Source organism: Orcinus orca, chromosome 8, assembly GCF_937001465.1.
Source record: "Orcinus orca chromosome 8, mOrcOrc1.1, whole genome shotgun sequence".
In the NCBI taxonomy this organism is placed as follows: Eukaryota; Metazoa; Chordata; class Mammalia; order Artiodactyla; family Delphinidae; genus Orcinus; species Orcinus orca.
Genome location: NC_064566.1, coordinates 100,558,582 through 100,570,975, shown reverse-complemented (window position 1 = coordinate 100,570,975; position 12,394 = coordinate 100,558,582). Strand labels below are relative to the sequence as shown.

The 12,394-nt window shown below is 53.6% G+C and overlaps 1 protein-coding gene across 5 annotated transcripts in view; it reads right to left on the bottom strand.

Annotated features, from left to right (window-relative positions):
* Positions 1 to 8,506, bottom strand: part of PKNOX2 (PBX/knotted 1 homeobox 2) — a 256,856-nt gene extending 248,350 nt beyond the window's left edge. For all 5 annotated transcript variants that reach the window (XM_033407436.2, XM_049713227.1, XM_049713225.1 and 2 more), the window contains exon 1: positions 8,398 to 8,506. The gene's annotated coding sequence lies outside the window, so the exon portion shown is untranslated. The remainder of the gene's footprint in view (positions 1 to 8,397) is intronic.
* Positions 8,507 to 12,394: the final 3,888 nt, after the last annotated feature.

Genomic DNA, 12,394 nt, shown 5'->3' with positions numbered 1-12,394 from the left:
GTTGAGAGGCTCAAAAGGGAGAGCGCATGAGAATGTTCTTTATTAGGAAAGAAAACTAATATTCACCATGAGCACTTACAGATACTTTCTTCTAGAGTGTTCACAGCGGTCCTGCGTGCTCCATATTATTACTATCCTAACTAGGTAAGACAATTGAGGCTCAGAGAGGTTCAGCGATGTGCCCAAGGACACACAGCTTAGTCATAGTAGAACCAGGCTCAGAACCCAGAATGTGACTCCAAGGCCAGTGTTCCTTCTTCCAACACCACACCGTCTCAACAAAAGAAGCAAACAGTGCTTTTTATGAAAAAGCCACTGAGTCTTCAGACAAAATGCTGCCCTCGTGGAGCCGCCCCTACTGCTAGACTTGCCCATTTGCCCTGGGAAGGCCATCGGTCAAGTCAAGACCAACTCCCCACTGTCTTGAGAGACCCTACAACACAAGGGCACCCGAGGGCCGAGCCCTCACAGCCCCTGCCTTGGCGGCCGAATGCCATCATGATACTTGTTGGTTTTGTGGTCGGATGGTGGTTCCAACGACTGTCTGTTCGTGAACCAATCCGATTTGAGGAAACACAAAATCACGGAACTTTGGGCTGAAGGGGGCCTCTGAGAGCAAGTCCCAGCTCCTCCTTGGACGGCTGAAGAAACTGACCTCCACAGGTCAGTCACGTGTTGTAGGTCACACAGCAAGTCAATGGCCAAGTCCGGAGCGGAATCCACTGTCCTTGATTCCCAGTCGGAATCCCTGTTCTCCACATCCCAACCGCTCTGACGTCGGTCAGCTTCGCAGCCCCCGAGAGGGCCGGGTGTGGGGCCTACAGTCTCTGCTCTCTCGGGTTAGGAAGAGCAGGGATAGCAGGTGAGAGGGGAGTATCACAGTCAGCGATGAAATGAGTTGGTCGGCCTCCTGCACTAAATCATAAGCCTAAGCTCTACGCATTGAAAGGTCACCGTGTGAAAGCAGCGCGCCTCCAACAGGGAGGCCTGGGAGGTTCTCCTGAGGCAGTGGTGGCCCCTTCTGGCCCCCTGGCCGTGGTCAGAGGAGGCTGAACTCTTCACGCTGCCCCCCAGCCATATCGCCATGACAGCACCAGAGCACCTTGACCTGGACAGTCTCATGTTCGCCCCTCCCCCTCCAGCCCCGCTGAGAGCTCCCCTCCGCTCTGTCCCCATCACTCGGCAGCCTCCCATCCCACTTTTGCCTCCTTTGGTTAACGATTGATTTCTGCCTTCTTTGCTTTTCACCTCAGTGCATGTGCACAGCATCTCTCATGCATTTGTGTGTAAGTCTGTCCTCGCCCAAATTGCACAGTCCCTGAGGACAGGGTCTGTGTCCCTGTCCGAAGTCTGTGTGCAGCGCACAGCACACGGTTGTTTGTTCAACACTTGCTGACGTGCCAGTAACCTGTGGAAGGCCTGGGCCATGTCCTGGGGGAGGAGAAAGCCAGGGGAAGGGAGGCTGGATGAGGTACCAACTGGAGAGGAAACCCACTGAGCCTGCCCTGGGTGCCAGACGCTGTGCTCGCACTTTCCAGACACTCTCTCCACAATCCTATGAGCTACGTGCTTTTATTTCCCACTTTACAGTTGGGGAAACTGGATCAAAGATGTTAAGCAACTTGTCTAAATCCACACGATTAGGTAACTAGTAGAAGGAGACTTTCAGTGCAGGTTTTATCTGATGCTAAGCCCACACTCTGCACTTGTCTTAGCGCGCAGGCTCCTTGAGGACAGGGACTTGGTGGTTACACGTGTTTGTTCCGTTTGCTTTTGCTGCTGTATCCTCAACGCCTAGGACTGTGCCAGGCACAGAGGAGACACTCTCTACATAGTTGCTGAACGAAGGAACAAAGGAATGGATGGATACCATGCTGCATCTCCCTAGCAGGACAGAGCAAGGGATTCTGATGCCAGGTTACTGGTTCCTCTATTTCCAGGAATCTTGGACAACTGTGTTCCTCTCTCCACCCAGAAAAATAATCCAATAAACTAAGGATCCTCCAAAGGCCACGTGGCGGATGGCTGGGTTAACTAGGCATGGGATGGGGCTGGCAGGGGATTGGGGGGGAGGTAGAAGCATAAGCTGAACACAAAAGGCTGGACAATGTGAGGGATTTAAAAGGTTCTCAGTGCCCTGTGACCTGCTGATTCGGGGCCACTCTCCGGCCCCTTTGGGCCTGACCCTCCTCCCCCACCAGGCACCCCACTGCCTTGACTGAGCTGTACTGAAATTGGCCACATTCCTATTGAGCAAAGAAACTAACAGTTACACCACCCACTCCGGCCCCATCTGAACCCTCCAGAGTCTGCTCTGGGCCCTAGGGCTAGCCGCTTTTCTCCACATTCCAGCCAAAAATAATAGAAGAACGAAGCTGTTTGGCGGAGACTTAATCTAATCTTCATTGCTTCAGTTTTAAAATATCCTGCCTGGTTTAGGGTTTCTTATTACACACAGGGATGTGTTTTTAGTGAGATAGGTCTTAGCAGAACCGTCCTTCTTGTAATTAGAAACCCAGGCAGGCAGGGCCTGCAGCGAGCCATCCAAGCCAAACAGCAGACCCCCCTCAAGACAACACGTTGGCAGCAAGCTCTTCCCGAGCTGCCCGAGGGCTTGGTTCTTCCTCACTCCTGGGGGATCAGTACCGAGGAAAAGCCGAGCTCTAGCTGAAGGGCTGTGCCTTCCAACTCCCTCCACCCCCATCCTGTGTGTCCCAGCTCTCACCCCTGATCAGACTGGAAATTAAGATGCTGCCCAAGACTGCTGGAGAAGTATATGCGGAGGAAAAAATTACCCCAAGAAGTCCCCCTCAACGATGAGGGAGAACTAAAGGCAAGCATTCCACTGGAGCCTGTCTCCAGTATCAGGGATAGCTTTAAAAACTCAGGCGCCGGAACGGAAGGAGGCTCCAAGTGCGTATACACTTTTGTATAACTGCCGGGTGTAACTTCTCGGGCTTTCTGGCCCAGAATCTGCTTTGATCTGCCAGCATGGAGACTGCTAAGTGAGGTTCAAGCGGCGGCTAGCTCCAGACCAACGCCCATCCCCCCCCAGCCCTAGCCCGACCAGATGTCACACACCAGTCCGGGCTGTGGCCTCTTCTTCCCCATGACATAAAGAGAAGAGGCCGCATTTCTGACCAGTCAGATTCTGTGTTCATCTGATGCATGAGAGCTAGTCCAGGTAGCACGGCTGGGAATCAGCATGCTGGTTCCCCCAGCTCCAGCTTAACTGCCTCTCCTGGAAAAGTGCAGGTGCATTTTGGAATCACAGCAGGGACTTCAAATTCTAGGATATAAGAAAGGCAGGAGTTTCGCCCCTTCACCCAAGTCTAAGGACTCCTGAGAGTTGTGGGGAAAGGCTCTGGGGCCAGGCAGGGCAAGAAAACACAGTGAAGAAAATGACTTTGCTGCTCAGAAGCCTCCTCTCTCCCATTTCCTTTATTATTCAGAGTGCAGGATTCAGGCGGCAGTCACTCCTCAGAGCCTAATGAGGAATTCATGTGATACATTCCACTTGACAGATGAAGAAACCAAGATCAGGAAGCTAACTGACCCACTGTAGTCATGAAGCCAGAGAGTCACAGGGTATAAAACTGCCAGGTCCCCAAACTCCAGCCTAAACGCTACTCAGCATGCTGACCTGCCCGCCTTGATTATCTCCTTCCTCCCTTTCCCACCAGGTACTAGATTTAATTAAATTAGCAGATCCCCATTACAACAAGCCTGGCCACGCAGCCTGGATGGAACCCAGCCAGTGCAGCTCCTCCTTCTAAATCCTGCTTCTCAACATAATTCAATCTTCAATAAGTCAGGGATCTCATGTGAAGTGTTTTATACAAAGCGTGTTGTGTTGGCTAGAATCAAGGCTGATGGTGGCTCACGATGATTTCACTTCCCATGGAACTTCCTCTGTGGCATCATTTTCACCCTCTCCATACTCTGATCTGCATTTTGTTTGATCCAGACACTTTGCTTCACATGCCAGCACCTCAGGCAATTGCATCACACATTTATATATATCTTACAGCATCGCTGTCCTGGTGCCACAGGAAAAAGGAAAACTTATAACAGCATTTCTCACCTTCCGCGAGCTAATTTAGAAAGTGTGCTCCAAATTAAATAAATCGGGAACAAAAGTTTGAAATTGGAGATAGAATTTCGGGGGTGGGGGGCGCTAAATAAATAGCAAGGAAATCTTGCAACATGTTGGAGGCCTATACATTTTATAGGTTGTTTCTTTAATAAAAACAAATTCAGTTGCTAATAACACAGTATTATGAAGCCGCTAACATTTAAAAATCTAATTTGGCCTGCTCTGCTGCTGTTTCTGTTGCACATTGCATTCACCCAGGGTAAGGAAGGCAGGTTGAGGGGTTTCGTTTGGTTTCTAAACCAGGCTAATAGAGAGCCCTTTAAAACCCAGCCTTTTTTGCTTTCTAGGCAAGCCTTGGTCCCTAATGAGTTACAGCCCCAGGTTGGAGATGGACATAGCAGAAAGAAATTTAACACACACCCTGGTGCACCCATAAAACTCAAGGCCAAGGGAGAGGAGGTATGTTTCCAGTTAGGCTAGAACTCCGTGAATTCAGGATTCTCCACTCACAAGACAGTAATTCTCCTTATTTCATCACTAACTTACTTCAAATGTGTTTATACAATTTATTGCTACTGAACTTCCAGGCAACTGGTGTAGAGTTAATGAAACCCAGCTTGGAGAAGCTTTGAGCTTTGAACAACTAACCACAGTTTAAATGGTTATGACATGCGGTCAAAGCCACAGCCCAGCCCCACTGCAGTTTCTGTGTTAGGACCTAGTTAAAAACCTTGTCATCTCACCTTTGGTGCCAAATCAATTGAAAGAAGGAAAAAGCCTTCCATGTTTCTTCTCAAGGTTCCCAGCCTTTCTCCCTGACATTTTAACACATCTATCTCACTGAAGGCAAGGCAAAGCCCCTCCCCCAGTCCTGAGTAAATATTTTAGTTGCAGTTTGAATGGGCAGCCAGTTGAAAGCCTAAAATCCAGTTTGAGTTTAATTGAACAGGGTCAGGCCTACATAAAGCAATGTGGAGAGGGGGTGTCAGGGGTAGGCACCAAGCAACCTTTAAAATCAGGCTCAGTGAAAGTCCAAAAGGCAATACAGGAAGGTACAGATGGTACTGGACTGGAAAAGAAGTGAACTCGTCTTTTCGAATGACTTGGACATTGATTTTTATTAATCCTCGTTGTCATACAGCCTCCTCCCCCAAGCTCTGTCCATGTGGGAACTCCAGGACGCTCCCTCTTTTTAAACAGGCCCATTTTGGAAGAGTAAAGGGGAGGTACTGGATTGCCAGTGCTGCACAATAAAAGCCCTTTTTGAAAGCAGCACTTTCATTAACTTAAAGCAATCTATAGACTTAAAAGCAGAGAGCAGTAAACTCCCAGAAAGGCTCATAAAACAGCCAGTCTCAAGTTGGGTACACTTCAGTGCAATTTGCACAAGGCATTTTACTGTGTGCGGTGGCCGGGCCCATCTCCCTCCGGTAACCCCCTGCCCCTTATTCCGAGCAGCTTCTATTTCTCTGGGCTTGCATGCCTTTAGCGCTCACAAAGGGGAAGCGGTGACCGCGGAGTCTCCGTGGGGTCACGGCTCGCTCCCGCCCTCAGGCTCTCGGCGGGAGAGGGAGAGCACAAATTCCAAGCCTGCAAAACAACAGCCTCGGAGCTCCGCCGCTGGGCGGTCGCCGCGCCCCGGGCCGCCGCGGCCACTCATGGGTCGAGAGCCTTCTGCGTCCCGGAAGCGCCGTCTGGCTGCCCCAGAGAAGGGTGCGAGGGCTGCGGAGGGCTGGGAGGGTGGGTTCGCGACTGCAAAGGAGAAATTGCAGATCTTCCTCCCGTTCACCCACCCTCCCCGGCCAACACGCTCTGCTTCCCTAGCGGCCCGAGGGATAACCTCCCTGCCGAGTAGGGACTTCTCTCCCACCGCCGAGCTAGGCCGGAGCCAAGCGGGGTGCAGCTCGAGTGGAAGATCACGAGCCCAAAGACTGGAGACCCTCCCTACCTTCCCCGCAAGTTCCTGAAGCCTTGGGAAGGCCAGAATGGCAGGGCAGGCAGGAGGGCTAGGGACTAAGGCTTTGCGCAATATAGCTTGTGTTTGGACACCATCATTTTCTCAGATTTGGGGAGGAGGAGATAGTCTAAATTTGCCTAAAATGCTAAGCTTTAGGTTTCCACTAATTGGAAAATATTTCAACACGCTGGAGGAGTCCCGGGACAAGTGTGGTAAAGGCAAGGGACCCCGAGTTCGCCCCTTTCCCAGGCGGAACGTCGCACCGGCGGCCCGGCTTGTGGGCTTCCGGGCCGGGCCTGGGAGAAGTGCAGACAGCGCCTGCGGGTCAACAGCTGGCGGCTCCGGTCAGGGCTCCAGAGCCCGCCCTGCCCTCTGCCGCAGCCCGGACTCCCAGGGCTCGGCCTGACGCCTTCGCTGCTAGCGCCCCCCGCGCAGGCCGCGGCCCCTGCGGGCCACCGCACCCGCCCGGCCGCGCTGCGCCCGCAGACCCGAAGTGGCTTCCGGAGCCCGCCGAGCCGCCAGGGTCGGGTCCTCGGATCCACCCCGAGCCCTGCGAGGCTGCCCCGTCGCTTCGCCCAGAACATCCCTTCGATTTGTCCGCTTCCCGGAATCCTCCTAGGGCCGGGTCCAGCGGGCCTTAAGTCCTTTCCTCCAGATCCGCTTTTGGGGAGAAGCAGCAGGAATTCGGGACTCGCCTGCCATGGCTCCTATCAACTACTTTCATCGCCTACCTAAACGCTTTTCAACCCACTTAGCGTGGGGAGTCGCGCGCGCGACCCTCCCCAAATTCCAATTGCTTCAACCACCCCCACCCCCACCAAAGCCGTGAACCCCTGGCTAAATCCTAAAAACGCCACCAGTTCCTCCGATTCCAGCCTCAGATGTAACCCCGGGCCCCTAACTCCAGACGCCCCCCCCCACCCCGCTCTGGCCGGGGTATAGATTCGATCCCTAAGCTATTGAGCGGCCCTTCGATCCCGCTTCTGAAAACAGCTCGGTTCCTAAAATCCCAAACTCTAGCCTGGCCCTGAAGTCCAGCCCTAATGCACAACCACCTCCCACCCCCCGCCCCACTCCCAGTCCTAGCCCGGCTCTCCCCACCGCGCCGGAACCTCGGGCTCTCCCGCTGAGAGCCCCCGGAAAAGGCGGCACGCTTTGCTCGTTTCTTCCTCAGGATCTGGAGTCGGGAGAGCCCCGCACGCCTAACCCGAAAGAAACGCAAACTTTGCGCGGCAGACTCGGGACCCTGCCCCATCCCCCTCGGCTCTCTGCTTTGGGGCGCTTTCCTTCCCCCCCTCTTACGAACTCATGCCCCCGTTCTACAGCCAGGAGGGCTCCCTATTCCCGAACCTCGCCGAGGGCCCCTGCGCCTCCCCACACCTCGCCAAAGACTCCCAACAATCCGCGGAAAGCCAGTAACCCTACAAATTATGGCTCCTGCCGCGGGTAGGGTCCCTGAGCCCGGCCCCTGCGATCCCACCTTGCCTGGCCCACAGCTTGTGCTCCGCTCTCCCCACGGATCCGCCTGCGAACCCCCACCCTGGCTCCCCAGGCCTGGCGGGACGCGGCCGCGGCTCCCGGACTCCAGGCACCCGGCCCGAGTCTGGGGCTGCTCCTGCTTCCCGCCGCTCGAAGGCAGCCCCAAGCTGCTGGCGCAGAGTAAGCGCCGGCCCAAAGGGCGCCCGAAGCCGGGAGAAAGAAAGCGAACCTGGAGCCGGCCCGCCGCTCCCAGCCTCGCCCGCGGAGCGCCCAGCCCCGAGCTGCCCGCACCGGGGCTCCGGCCCGCGCGCATGTCCCTACTCGGGTCCCCGGCGCTCCCAGCTCGCAGCTCCCCGCCCGCCCGCTACGGTGTCTTGGGCCCGCGGCGGTCCGAGTCGGCAGCCCCGCTCCTCGCACCCGCGGACAATGCGCGCCCGGCCACCGGCCCGAGCGGGTAGAGGCGGCGGCGGCGGGGCTGCGCGCTGGCCGGGCCCGGGCGCGGGCGGGCCGCGCGGCTCCGGCCGCCTCAGTCCCCGGCCTCGCCGCCACTCGCGCTGCTTCGCTCCGCGCTCTCCCGGCGCTTCCCCAGCTTCTCTGCACGCTCCCGCCGTCCCTCGCTGCTCTCTGCCTCCCTCCTCCCTGCTGCCTCCCTCTCTCTCCTCCCTGCTGCCTCCCTCTCTCCCTCTCTCCTCCTTGCCCTGTCGCAATGAATAATACTCTGGCTTGGGGACTGGAATAAAACACACGCGCTCTGAGGCAGCCGCCCGCAGCAGCAGCAGCCGCCGCCGCCGCCGCCGCCGCCGCCGCCGCCGCGCCGCCGCCGCCTGCAAAAGCGTCTCTGACATGGAAATGAATGACAGCTTACCTGATGCCAATCTTCATCAGACTGACACCGGCGTGACAACACAGCCTATACTTCCCAGCACTGCTCGGGACGTCAGCGGCACAGGGACCCGCCCCCCGGAGCCCCCCCCTTCACACACCTCCCCTCTCCTCACTCCCCCTTTCTCCCCCCCCCACCCCCCACCCCCACCCCCACTCCCGGCCCCGGCCGCTTCCAAGTCGGAGCAGCCGCTGGAGTGTCTCCCTCTGCTGGAGGCTTTTCTAAGACGCCGGGCGCGGGCCTGCTCCAGCGGCCTGGGAGGCAGCAGAGCGCTGGAGAGACAGACTGCGAGGGGGCCTCGGACACAGGAACGCGGCGGACCCCCAAGGAGCTCGGGAACTCTGCCCTCGCCCCCCAGGCCAAGTCCTCCTCGGCAAACACCCGAGGCCGAGTTTCAAGACATCCTGGGCTCAGGGGCTGGAGATGAGGTGAAATTTTCTGTGGACCCCAAGAGAACTCCCCAGAAATTATGAAACTTAAAACTGGCAAGAAATCCTTCTCTCCACCACCACTCCTCCCCCACCCCTACCCCATTCCTGCCTGGCTGGCCTCATTTTTATGATTGCATTTGAATAATTCTCATTACCCTGGCCCCAGAAAAGTTGCTCAGGTGACACTCTGGTTAGTTATTCCTAGTCTCAAGGGCTTTCTGCTCTGGGCTTCCTGGGGCGTTTGGTTCACCGAGGGGTGACTGCAACGGTGGGGCAGAGGGACAGATAAAAAGGTGCAGAGGCTTTGTCAGTAAATCACCTCTTTGCAAATGCCAGGCAGGCCTGTTTTAAGCCACTGCTATTTTTATTCTAAAAAGTCGCAGAGGTCTGGGGGTCGGGTGGTGTAATATAAAGAGGGAGGCCGGCTGGGCGGTTTCAGCCTGGCCCTGCCAGGGTGATTTCCGGGGGGGGGGGGGGAGGAATTCACCTAAGTGCCTTCTAGGAGGAAGACCAACGCAAGCATGTGTGGTCAGACATGTGCCTTCTTTCATTCCACAAAGATTACGGTCCTACTAAGTGAGTGCCAGGTGGAGACACCCAGCCACCTACAGATGCAGGCTTGCTTGCTTCCAGAACTTAGCACATGGCCCTCTGCGTAAATGGACAAGAGAACCCCTTCTTCCCCCATGAAATTTGCTTCTTGCTCCCTGTAGGGGAGCCATTTCAGCCACAGTCAGCAGCGATTGATCCGATGACCCCAGACCAGGCAGGGGGCCTAGACAAAGACACTGATGTAAGCAAGGAAAGCAGAAAGTGAAATCCAACCAGGCCAGGTTTTGGGTAAAGAATCTGACCCAAGAAGTTGAAGGCTGCCCCTTTGCTCTTTCCAGTCCTCTGGGTCATTCCTCGTCTGCCTTCCTACGGGCACGGATGAGAACCATTAGCTGTGGCTCAGAGGAGACAGTTGAGACCTTTTTTGAATCACATCCCAGATACAGCAAATACTGTTTTTCCAGATCCTCCCAGTCCCCCCCAGATTCAACTTCCAAAGTTGCCTGTGGAAGAAACTTCACTGGAGCCCCCATCGTAAACGGAGTTCAATGCTCTCACCTTCACACAGAACCTCCGAAGACTTCACTATGTGTATTCATGTCACCCCAGCCTCTGATCTGTGGTCAGAAACTCTGGCTGCTGACAGCATAATCGCTATTATATATTATACATTGTATAATAATATAATAATAATGAATGCACTTGCCCTTTTTATGTAGTACAGAAGCAGCCAGATTCTCCAACCCAGAGGCTGGAGGTCAGGCTGCCATAAACTCTCAGAGGGAAGCCCTCTTCAGATACAGGAGGGGGAGGGGAGATCCAGTTGCCCTGGCCCAGGACACCTGGAGAGAGGGTTTTCTCTCTTTCCCAGGACTCCTAGTGAGTTGCTGTAGCTTGCAGAGTCAGAGGGGAGAATCAGGCTGAATGTAAATACTTAACCCCATCAGAGAGGTGTCAGTGAGCCGTAAATAGTACTGCAGGCAACAGCCGTGCATCACTGATTCACACTTGTCACACCCCTCATTTTCTGAAATCTAGTTCGGTGCCCATCTCTTTCTTGGTACAGGAGATCCATTGCCATGAGCTATTCATTTTTAGCGTGTTCTTATATACTGTGATTTCTACTAATACCCTATTGAGGCTTAAAATTCACATTGTAATTTTAAATAAATATATCTTGCTTTGACTATCTTTGTAATTTGCAAAAGCTTAAAAAAATGATTACCTCAGGCTTCCCTGGTGGCACAGTGGTTAAGCATCCGCCTGCCAGTGCAGGGGACACGAGTTCGAGCCCTGGTCAGGGAAGATCTCACATGCCGCGGAGCAACTAAGCCCATGCGCCGTAACAACTGAGCCTGCGCTCTAGATCCCACAAGCCACAAGTACTGAGCCCGTGTGCCACAACTACTGAATCCCATGCCTAGAGCCCGTGCTCCGCAACAAGAGAAGCCACCACAATGAGAAGCCCGTGCACTGCAATGCAGACCCAATGCAGCCAAAAATAAATAAATAAAATAAATAAATTTTTTAAAAAAATGATTATCTAAATGTAACCGTTCTTCTTATAATCATTCAAAGCAAATATTTCTCCTGCACCCCCTGGAAGCTCAGCTGTGTGCTAGAGCTAAGGATAAAGGGCAGAAGCAAAGAAGTTCAAGTACCAGCTCCTGTCCTCTAGGAGCTTCCATTCTTGTTGAAGAAGGCAAAGCACCAATACATAAAACATTAAATAATAATAATACAAGAATCCGGGCTTCCCTGGTGGCGCAGTGGTTGAGAATCTGCCTGCCAATGCAGGGGACACGGGTTCGAGCCCTGGTCTGGGAAGATCCCGCATGCCGCGGAGCGACTAGGCCCGTGAGCCACAACTACTGAGCCTGCGCGTCTGGAGCCTGTGCTCCGCAACAAGAGAGGCCGCGATAGTGAGAGGCCCGCGCACCGCGATGAAGAGTGGCCCCCACTCGCTGCAACTAGAGAAAGCCCTCGCACAGAAACGAAGACCCAACACAGCCAAAAATAAAAATAAATAAAATTTAAAAAAAATAATAATAATACAAGAATCCAACAGAAGACATGGCTAGTAAATAATTAACGAAAAAGTGAATCGACAATACGTCAAATTCCATGAGTTCCATATCTAAATGTTGGCTTTGTCGGTGAGTAGAGAAGGGATAGAGTGGAAATTAAGTCTATAGAATTCACATCAGATATTCTCCCATCTCTCCCCCATCATCCTTCTGAGAATGAAGAAGAGGATGGAGAGGGGCACACATGTCATGTAAGTCACCAACCCGTCAACATTAGAACCAAACAGGAGTTCCTACCGATCCTAGCCATCCTCTTATATGTTGGCGTTCTTAAGGCGTGGTTCTGGGCCATGTTCTCACGGTATCTGCACTTGATTTGTCTTTAGTGTAAGCAGTTAACTGCAGCCCAGGTTGTCCCCTCTGAGCCCTAGACATATATAATCAATGGCCTAGCTGAATCCTGTCTGTATCACCCTATGAATACAAATTTAAGACTTGTCTGTATTAGTCTGCTTGGCCTGCCATAACAAAATACCACAAACTAGGTGGCCTAAACAACAGACATTTATTTTCTCACAGTTCTGGAGGCTGGAAGTCCAAGATCAAGGTGCCAAGTGGGATCAGTTCCTGGTGAGGCCTCTCTTCCTGGCGTGCAGATGGCACCTTCTTGCTGTGTCCTTACATGGCCTTTTCCTTTCTGTGCACCAGAGAGAGACAATGATCTCTGGTGTCTCTTCCTCTTCATATAAGGGCACCAATCCTATTGGATTAGGGGTCCACGCTTATGACCTCATTTAACTTTAATTACCTTAAAGCTTATCTTCAAATCTGGTCACAGTGCAACTTCAACACGTGGGTCTAGGAGAGACACAATTCAGTCCATAACACTGTCCACATGCTTGTTTCCTTTATTCTCAACTTAATTATTTTTGATGAATCTTGATAGATTGTGCATTCTTTGAGGATGGG